This window comes from Prionailurus viverrinus, chromosome F2 (genome assembly GCF_022837055.1).
Source record: "Prionailurus viverrinus isolate Anna chromosome F2, UM_Priviv_1.0, whole genome shotgun sequence".
Classification (NCBI taxonomy): Eukaryota; Metazoa; Chordata; class Mammalia; order Carnivora; family Felidae; genus Prionailurus; species Prionailurus viverrinus.
In genome coordinates, this window is record NC_062578.1 from 75395592 (window position 1) to 75405230 (window position 9639).

Genomic DNA, 9639 nt, shown 5'->3' on the forward strand with positions numbered 1-9639 from the left:
CGCAGAGGCTGTTAAATTCTTTATTTGCCCACTTTCTGGGGGCGGTTTTCTACCTTTAAGAAAGGACCCCTTAAGAAAAAAATAAAAAATAAAGCAAGAACCCCTTGCATCCCTCAAAAAGAAAAAGCGTCTCCCCTGATCCACGCTAAAATATATCCTCTTACTACTATCCTTCTCATGCTAGCTATCAGTGGTCTCTGTAAGTGGACAGGTTTCGGATCAACTAGTTTCGGATCACTGGAATATGAGTGCTGGTCGTTGGTGTGGTGGCCGGATGGCGTGTGCCCCGATTTCTCTGATAGACCTTAAGCTTGGGGTTCCAGACATCAGGTTCTCTGTAGGGAATGTTTGCTGGCGAACGACCTTCCCTGCAATGAGGACTAGCGAGTGGAAACCCTGCCCGGTTGTCCTTGCGGTTTATACAGATTGAATCAGAAGCTTATGGGGTTCAACACTTGCCATCACTAAGTTGAAATGTCCTGTTTATTTAGGACTTGCCTTTTAGCTGACTATGGCCTCAGATCATCCCGGGGTCTTCGTAACTGCATGGGGTAAGTGGCTGTCTACGGTCCTAAAATACTCGACTCATGGTTCTCCTCTTTGGCCCTGGGAGTAAGTCTTTGAAGTAAAGATTATTATTTTCTCCATTTACCGGATGAGGAAATGGGGTTCCGAGTGGTTAAGTAATGTGTCCCAGGCCACACAGTTCTGACAGACCCAAGCATTGTTAATTGGATGTCAAGCCTCTTCTTCTCATTCTGCGTATTTTTCCTTGTTTATTCATTTATTCCAAAACTATTTATTGGGAACTTACCAGACAGTAATCTCAGCACTTAAAAGTCCAATAGCAATGGACTGGTTTCTGCCATGGTGGGAGATAGACACCAACAGTCACTACTGGAAGGGGGTGTTTGGGAGCGCCTGGGTGACTCAGCCGGTCAAGCGTAGACCTCTTGGTTTTGCCTCAGTTCGGGATCGCACGGTCGCGAGTTCAAGCCCCGTGTCGGGCTCCACACTGACAGTGCAGAGCCGGCTTGGGATTCTCTCTCTCTGCCCCTCCCTTTCTCGCGCTCTCTCTCTCCCTCTCTCTCAAAATAAATAAATAAACATTAAAGAAAAAAAAAAAAAGAAAGTGATGTCTGTTCTGCAGAGGTTGGTGGAGCGTAAACTGGGACGGCCTCCGCGGAGGATGATTGGGCAATAGCTCTTGAAATCTAAAACACACTTCCACTTCAACCCAGCACTTTGACTCCCGGGTAATTTATCCCACAGGCGTATCAGCGCCTGCGTGAAGCCACGGATGCGTGTACAAGCATATTCGCGGCAGGAGTGGAAACGACCTGAACACCCACTGCGGGGGCTGATTACATAGGACATGACGTGGGCCTTCGGTGGAGGACGCCGTAGGCATTAAAAGGAGTAAAGCAGCCCATAAATGGATGATCGACAGCTGGCTAGATAGTTGGATACATAGATGAAAGGACAGCTAAGATATTTTGTCAAGTGAAAAAAGTGATTTAGTGTGCTGCTGTTTAATTTTGGGAAAACTCAGTAGAGTAGATGTTCTTGGTTGCACAAACCACACAGGAAAAGGCTCTGTGAGAAAGTGGGAAGCACAGGCACCTGCAGGCCTCTTTCTCCTCTGCGGGGTCTCTTGTATCGCTTGGATGCACGTGCATCGTGTGTTCCAGAAGCTATAAGAAAAGGAAGAAAGGACAGCGTCAGAGTGACCGGCGGTGGGCCCGTTAAGGTTTCCTCGTCAAGTTGACATTTCAATGGAGATCCGAGTAAGAGAAGGGAGAGGGCCTCGTGACAAACCTTCAGAGGAGAGGGAGCAGCTGGTCAAAGTCCTGCCGGTGGGAGTGAGCAGGGGTGAGGGACTCCGGTGGAGGGGCCGAGTGGGTGAGGGGAAAGCCGCACAGGATGCGTCCAGGGATGTAGGCACGTGCCAGATCACGTAGATAGTCCATCAACCTGCAGAAGGAGTTGGGATGTTATCCGCGGGTGACGAGGGTGAGAAGTCACTGGCCAGGCAGGCGATTCCTCTGCTGGCGAGGAGGAGTCTCAAAGATAATTTCCAATGGTTTGATTGGGGCAACCAGGTATGATACACCATGGTGAGGAATCCTGGGAAAGAGCAGGCTTGGAGGGGCATCAGTAGTTCTGTTTCTGTTTGTTTGTTTTGTTTTTAAAGAGAAAGAGTGAGTGGTGAAGAGGCACACACACACACACACACACACACACACACACAGAAAGAGAAAATCCCTAGCAGGCTCTGCACTGTCAGCCCAGAGCCCAACACAGGGCTTGAACTCACGAACCATGTGGTCATGACCTGAGCTGAAACGAAGAGTCAGACGCTTGAGCAACTGAGCCACCCAGGCGCCCCAGTAGTTCCGTTTTGACCACGTGACTTTTGACGTCCCTACTGAGATCACGTCAGGGTGCCCAGTAGACATTTGACTGTAAGTGCTTGCAGAATTTGGGAGAGGGAAGAGGGGCAAACAGAGCCCTGACCATTCTGAGTGATTAGATGACACTCACAGCTATACAACCACATCAGAGAGGGTGTAGTGAAGAAGACAGGACCCTAGGAGGCTCCCACGTCCCCGAGGGAAGCAGAAGAGCAAGAACAAGGAAATGATACTGAAGGCGGGGGAGGAACAACCCATGAGCTGGGAGGAGAACTTGGGAAGTGTGGGCTCATAGAAGCCGAGAGAAGGAGGCGATGCAGGAAAGACACAGTGGTCGTGTGGGTCAACTTCGGCTGAGTGGTGTTTGGTGACCCTGCGGGAAACAGTCTTGACAGGGGAGCAGGGACAGAAACCCAACCAAATGACCTGAGGAGAGAACACTGGGTGAACAAATGGAGCTGGACATGGCACACAGTTGCCAAGTGTCCTTCAGAAAAGGAAACAGATGGGAGATACTATAGCATTTGGGATGCCGATGGGAACGATCCGGTAGAGAGGGGATAGTCGGGGAAGACGGAAAAGGAGGGTACAATGACAGGAGCAAAGTCCTTGAGTGGATCAGAGTCGGTGAGGTCTAGAACACAAGTGGGAGGCTCACCCGTGAGAGCCAGAGACACTTTTTTTTTTCATGAAAAGATAGAATAGGGAGAGTATGTGGGTAGGTGTTTGGTACGGGTAGAGGGAAGATGAATGAGAACTTATATGATTCTTTCCCTGTTCTCCATGAATCAAAATTGTATTCTACCCATAAGTGACGTATCTCATAATGGGAGGATGGCGTGAAAGTAGGAGACGGAAGAGAGGTTCAAGAAGAGGGAAGGGACTCGTGGGTGGCTCAGTCGGTTAAGCGTCTGACTCTGGGTTTCGGCTCAGGTCGTGATCTCACAGTTCGTGAGTTCAAGCCCCGCGTCGGGCTCTGTGCTGACAGTGCAGAACCTGCTTGGGATTCTCTCTCTCTCCTCCCGCCCGTCTGCCCCTTCCTGCTTGCTCCCTCTCTCTCTCTCTCTCTCTCTCAAAATAAATCAACTTTAAAAAAAAGAAGAGGGAAAATGCGGACTTGTCACGTTGGAAAGTAGGAGCAACAGGCATGTTTTGCATATTGATTTGAAATATGATGCCCCAAAGTTAAAGTGGGGTCCCTGGGCGATGTGGTGTGTTTTTCATCAGCAATATTCAGCGTCTCTGGTGTAGGCCACTGCGTGAGGGAAGAAACGAATGAATGAGGTTTGGGCCTTGATGGGCCAAGAATGATGGAGAGAGGGGGGTGGGGCAAATGACATAGGGGTGTTTTCCTGCAAGTGGCTCCAGCAATGAACCACGGTCTCTGACCAGGTTGCATTTTAAAACTTAAAATGATAACTTGGTAGGGCTAATGAATTCCCCCGCAAGTGTTGCGGTGGGTATCCTCATAGAAGAAGTGATTGGAGATGTGATGCAGCTTGGAAGAGATGTCAGGTGGTTGCCGTTATTGGTAAGACAAGGTCAAGAGCATCCGCACGGACGTGTGTAGAGAAGATCATAGAAAAAGACCCAAGAAGTGGGGGAGGAAGAGAGAAACAGATTAGCGGAGGGGAAGCCAGGGTTGTCAGGTGGACCGTACACATGGATATTTAAATCTTCGTGAGTAATGATGAGATCGAAGGAAAGGAAGACAGTGATCCAGGAACCGAAGGGATCAATGAATAAGTGGAGTGACAGAGAGTCAGCGAGGTGATGTGTTTATTACCTACAGCAATATTCAACCGCTCAGCTGTAGGCCGGGGTGTACAGGTAGCAAGAAATTGATGAGGTCTGGGGCTTGACCAGGTAAGAATGACGGGGCGGAGGCAAGAGTTAAGGTCGTTTTCAAGGAAGTGATTGCAGTGATAAGCCATGGTCCCCGAGGCAGGGAGGGAAGCAAGTGGGTGTGGGTGACAACGGAAGAGTGCCAGAGGACGGCCGGCTTCCAAGGAATTGAGGTTTGCGAAGATGGGGTTTAAAGATACTGAAGAGGGGAACCTGGGTGGCTCGGTCGGTTAAGCATCGGACTTTGGCTCAGGTCGCGATCTCACGGTTTGTGAGTTCGAGCCCCACGTCGGGCTCTGCACTGGTGGTGTGGAGCCTGCTTGGGATTCTCTCTCTCTCTCTCTCTCTCTCTCTCTCTCTCTCTCTCCCCCATCTCTCTGCCTTGGGATTCTCTCTCTCTCTCCCATCTCTCTGCCCTTCCTCACTTCTCGCTTTCTCTCAAAATAAATAAACTTAAAAACAATAAATAAATATACTAAAGAAATAATCAGGGAGGAAGTGGACGCCTGCCCCACCTGTCAGGCCTGCACCAAGTGCCACAGAATGTGGCAAAAATATCACGGTGGGGCTGACGGTCTCAGCAGCAGGGCTCACACAGACCAGTGACTGCCAGAGCAGTTACCTGTTTAACTGGTAAACAGGAGAGCGCAGGTTTGGGACGGGAGCCCTGGAGCCTGGCTCCGTTCTGGCCTTCGGTATTTGTCAAATGGATGACTTCTGGGCCTCTTATCGTACTCTCTCTCTCCCCTCTCCCCACCCCTTCTCATTGATTCATTCATATTCTTCTTCTTTCTCGGGTAGAGTAGAAAGCCCTTCAAGGGCAGCATGTGTGGACACGTGTTATGCTTTCCCTACAGAGCCAAGCACCACGAGGGCAGGTAGGAAGGCGTATTTTTTAATTCGCGTATTAGCGATGCTGTTGGCTGCAAATGACAGAAACCCACCTCAATCTGCCTCGGAGGAAGACATTGGAATAATGGCTTCAGAAGACCAGGAACTTCACAGGGCGCGTCCGGCTTCAGGGACGCCCCTCTCCTCCGAGTCCGTATCACTTTCACCGGGCATTCGTCTCCGCCACTCCTGCTCTGGCTCAGTGTCAGTCTCTCCCGAATGGGGTGGAGAAGGCCACCAGCAGCTCCAGGCTCCTGCACCTGTAAAATGGCGGCCCTGTGAGGGGACAGCCCTCTCCCGGTGGCCACTCGGCACTCCCGTGGCTGACGTGATTGGTCTTCCTCGGATCTTACGCCCACGCGTGAACCCGGGCTGGAGAGATGGCTTCTCTGACGGACTGGGTTGTGAGCTCACCTTAGAGACAGAGAAGGGGTCAGCCCTCTCCGGCCTCACAACCAGAACACGGAAACGGGTGCCCGGGCGGCTCAGTCAGTTGGGCGTCTGACTTCGGCTCAGATCACGGTCTCGGGGTTCGTGAGTTCGAGCCCCACGTCAGGCTCTGTGCTGACAGCTTGGAGCCTGGAGCCTGCTTTGGATCCTCTGTCCTCTGTCTCTCTGCCCCTCCCCCACTTGTGTGCTCTCTCAAATAAATAAATAAGAACAGGGAAGAAGCAGGTTTTCTCGAAAGAATATTGGGGTGCTCTTACTAAAGAGACCTGCTGGGCCAACAGAAACTCCAGAGTCCATATACAGGCCAGGGAGGCGGGGGGTGGGGGGGGTGGACGGTAACAGAAGCTGCCAACACAGCTAGTGAAATGCCCTGGTACCCGGGACTGAGGAGGGTTAACAACATACAGCATCTTCTGTAACCCTCCTGTTGGCTTCTGGGCTCCCACCATGCCTTGCCGTGCGATGGTACGTAAGCCTCTGATGTTCTCTGGGGTCAGTGAGTTCCAAGGATATTGCTTTGTCTGGGGCCCCCTCCCGTGGTAGATGTCAGCACAAATGGCCCCGATTCTCCTCCCTGTAGCCACAGCCCTGGCCACGGGACCAGCCTGCCACCCCACGTCCTGAATTAAGGCTGGCGCACGGACTTGCTTCGGCCTGGAGCCGTCGGCAGCCGTGAGTGTCAGTTCTATGTTGGACCTCGGAGTGTCCTGTGTGTTTCTGCTCACCGTGTCGGGAGCCTGTCCAGCGGCCACGTAAACAAGCCTGAGCTAGTCTGCTAACGCTTGAGCCCACAGGGAGACGAGGGTCTCGGCCTCCTCAGCTGGCCAGGTCCTCGCGCACCTGCTGGCGAGTGCAGACAGGGGATCCGACCCAGGTAAGCTCAGCAGAGCCCAGCCCGGACCCACAGAACTGCCCACCCGACCCACAGACAGGAGCTAAATAAACGCTTGTGATTTTAAGATACTAAACCTGGGGGAGGTCCGTTCTGTACGGACAACCCTTGATACACTCCTTCTGTAGCTCAGGGTTCTTGTATCTTCCATTCTTGTTAAATGCCACTTTCTGCCGCTCTCTGAACGTATTTGGTCAGATGAAGTCTCTCTCTTCCCCCACGAAGCTGGGCTCCCTGCACATTCAACAGCCTTCCTTAATGTATCAGCCCCAGCTCCGAGGATTTGGGTCTACAAGTGATGGGCAGCAGTCTCTACAATAAAAAGCAGGTTCAAGGATGCTTCCCTTGATCGACTGAGTCGCGTTGATTTTGTCTGTTTGTTTGTTTCCGGAAGTCCTGATGATTGTTGTCATGCTGAGGCCTTTCCCTTTCACTGGTTTTTAGCTGGTTCTTACCTGTGCTTCTAAAGTTTTGCTCTTTTGCACCTTCGTGTCTCAGTACTTCGCCTAATGAGTTTGGGAGCGGGACTTCAGAGGACACTGGCTGTGCCTCCTCGAGCAGATCTGCCTCGGAGGTTCCCGGCCCCACGGCATTAGAGCCCGTCAGCATTGGCCACTCAGGATCTCGGAAAGGATGCAATGAAGCTGCACGTCTGCAGGTGTTAGCACAGTGCCCGGCAAACAGAACGAGCCTGATCCGTGCTGGTTCCTTTATTTCCTAACCGTTGTCACCCTCACGAAGCCCCTACATGTGACAGGTCCTGTGATGGTTGCTGGGGATGCAGAGATAAATAAGGCATCAAGCGTGTGATGTTTTCATTAGGATGATTATTTTTTTTTAATGTTTACTTATTTATTTTGGAGAGAGGGGAAGAGAGAATCCTAAGCAGGCTCCACACGGTCGGTGCAGAGCCTGATGCGGGGCTCGAACTCACAAACCGGGATGTCACGACCTGAGCAGAAATCAGACTCCAAGAAGGTCTGTAACTTGCCTGAGGCTGCGTAAGTGTGCTTCCTAGGGCCAGGCCTCTGGGCTCCGGGATCAAGATTTTGTTTTCAAACGCCCCCGCATATTGTGCATCTTTATAAGTGTATTTGAGTTGCCATCTTCTGGGGTAGAAGATTACAGATTCTCAGCGGGGAGAGACGATCTCCTCCAATTTCCAAAGCAGACTACGGTTCTTCTAGCTTTGAAATAGAATTGGTTTTCTGAGTTTAAAAGAAAGATGACCAATGAAGCAAGTAAACCATGAGAGCAGCCGACCTGCTCGCCAGAGGGATGTTTCTGGTGCCCGAGGCGCACCAGGTCGTGGACCAGAGACATGGCAGGCGGGTGGGGGATGCAGGCCCCTGGAGGGGACTCTCAGCCAGCCAGGAGCTGCAGGTGAAATGGTCTCAGACAGACAGGGAGAGGTAACAGTGAAGAGACGGCAAGTTCTGAGTCCCAGGAAACTTCCACCGGAAGTTCATCAGCCTAGTGGCAGCCAGTCCTGGAAAGGCCAGGCTGAATTAGTAGGAAGGGAGAATTCTGGAACATTTCTTTAGAGTCATGTGGTATCATCGCTTCTACGTTAAACACTAAAACACAGACTGGGCTCGACTTAATGATAAGGAGAAGTTTAATGTTTACCTTTAAATGTTTCTGAAGGAGTATTTTAGTTGGTGGGTTGCCATCCTGCCAGGCACAGGAGGCCAAGGTGTGGTCCCTGCCGGCCACTTGCTCTGTCTAGAGTTGGACACAGAACGTGCCAAAGGGCTGCCCTGGAGACACAGGATGACTCAGGCAGGTGGGGGGCGGGGCAACGGGGACGGGGCAGGTGGGGACGAGAAGGAATAGCGTTAGGAAGGTAAAAAGAAACTTGTGGGAAAGCCCTCGGGGGCCGCACCACAGCATGGTGCGAGGAGGTCCGAGTACGCATGCGTACGGGGTGGTCCCAGCGAGGGGAGAAAACTGCGCATGTGCAGTTGGACAGCTTTGTCTAACGGTTCGAAAAGATTAACTGTGTTGTTTGCTTCCGTGTCTCTTACAAACGACTATCAGGATGCCTCGTCCACGTCAAGATATTAAGTCTTTGATAAGGATGAATGAATGATGTGCCAACACCTTGAGCAGCATGGCTGGCAGAAGGGAGGGGCTTACCGCGGATGAAGGGGGTGCTGAGTGTTGAGTCAGCGGGGAGTTCCGAATGCATGGATGCCATGGAATCAGATGAACCAGAGACTGATCCCGGCCAAGGATCCTGTGTGTGGTCCTGGCCAGCGCGTGGAAACTCGCAGAGCCTTCTTTCCTGACTTTTTAACACAAGGATGTCAATACCAACCCGATTAGTCAGCACTCCATCAGCTGCAAGGGACAGAAAATCCAATTTGAGATGATTTAGGGAAAAGGGGAGATACTGGCTCCTGCAACCGAAATACTTACGTGTGGTTTGGTCCAGGGGCACAAAGACAGGAGTTCTGACCCGGTTTTTCTGCCATCTCTTAGCTCTGATCTCCCCCAGGCTGGTTTTCTTCCCACAAGCCGCATGCTGGCTTGGGCACTCAGACTCCGTCCTAAATAGAACCTCATCGTATGTTCTACAAGTTCAAACACCAACTACAAAGTGATCATTAAGTGTTACTTCCGGAAGCAAACAGGGCGACCCCTCTCCGGGTCTTGGGCTGTACGCCCACGGACCAATTTTGGGATACCTTCGCAGCTCCTAAGTTTTTAGCGGATGAATATGATGACGTCCTTCAAGGGTACGTAAGCGCCATACCTCTCCAGCAGTCTTTTGTGCAAGTTGTCCCCTAACGTTCTCCTTACGGCATCTGTAAGCCTTGCCTTTTTGACCGAGTGCATGAGACCCCTTGTCCCCTGCTAACCTCAAGGTGATTAGTAAGGGGCTGTCTCAGGTTTCACTTACTGCTAAAATAAAGCCAGGGATCATAGTATGTTAAGGAACACTCCCCTCCCCTCCTTCCTTCCTGCAATACAACTCTCAGAATGGCAAAGTTTTATTTTTACATGTCATTTCGGAGTCTTATTTTCGGTAGTGGTTCCAGGCCGTCATTCCTAGATTCAAGTCTGATAGAAAAAAGATCTGTTATCTTTCCTTCAGTTCGAACATGGGCCTTGGGCCTAAATTTCTTTGCTCTGACTCAGGCC

At 51.3% G+C, this 9639-nt stretch overlaps 1 long non-coding RNA gene across 2 annotated transcripts; it reads right to left on the reverse strand.

The window, feature by feature from the left end:
• Positions 1–1536: 1536 nt before the first annotated feature.
• On the reverse strand, positions 1537–8270 carry LOC125156601 (uncharacterized). 2 transcript variants are annotated; one of them, XR_007148696.1, is made up of 4 exons: positions 8122–8270; positions 5204–5410; positions 1819–1974; positions 1537–1694 (listed from the first exon to the last, which is right to left on the reverse strand). It is a non-coding gene; the product is annotated as an uncharacterized LOC125156601 (long non-coding RNA). The 2 variants fall into 2 exon arrangements; XR_007148697.1 differs by lacking the exon at positions 1819–1974.
• Positions 8271–9639: the final 1369 nt, after the last annotated feature.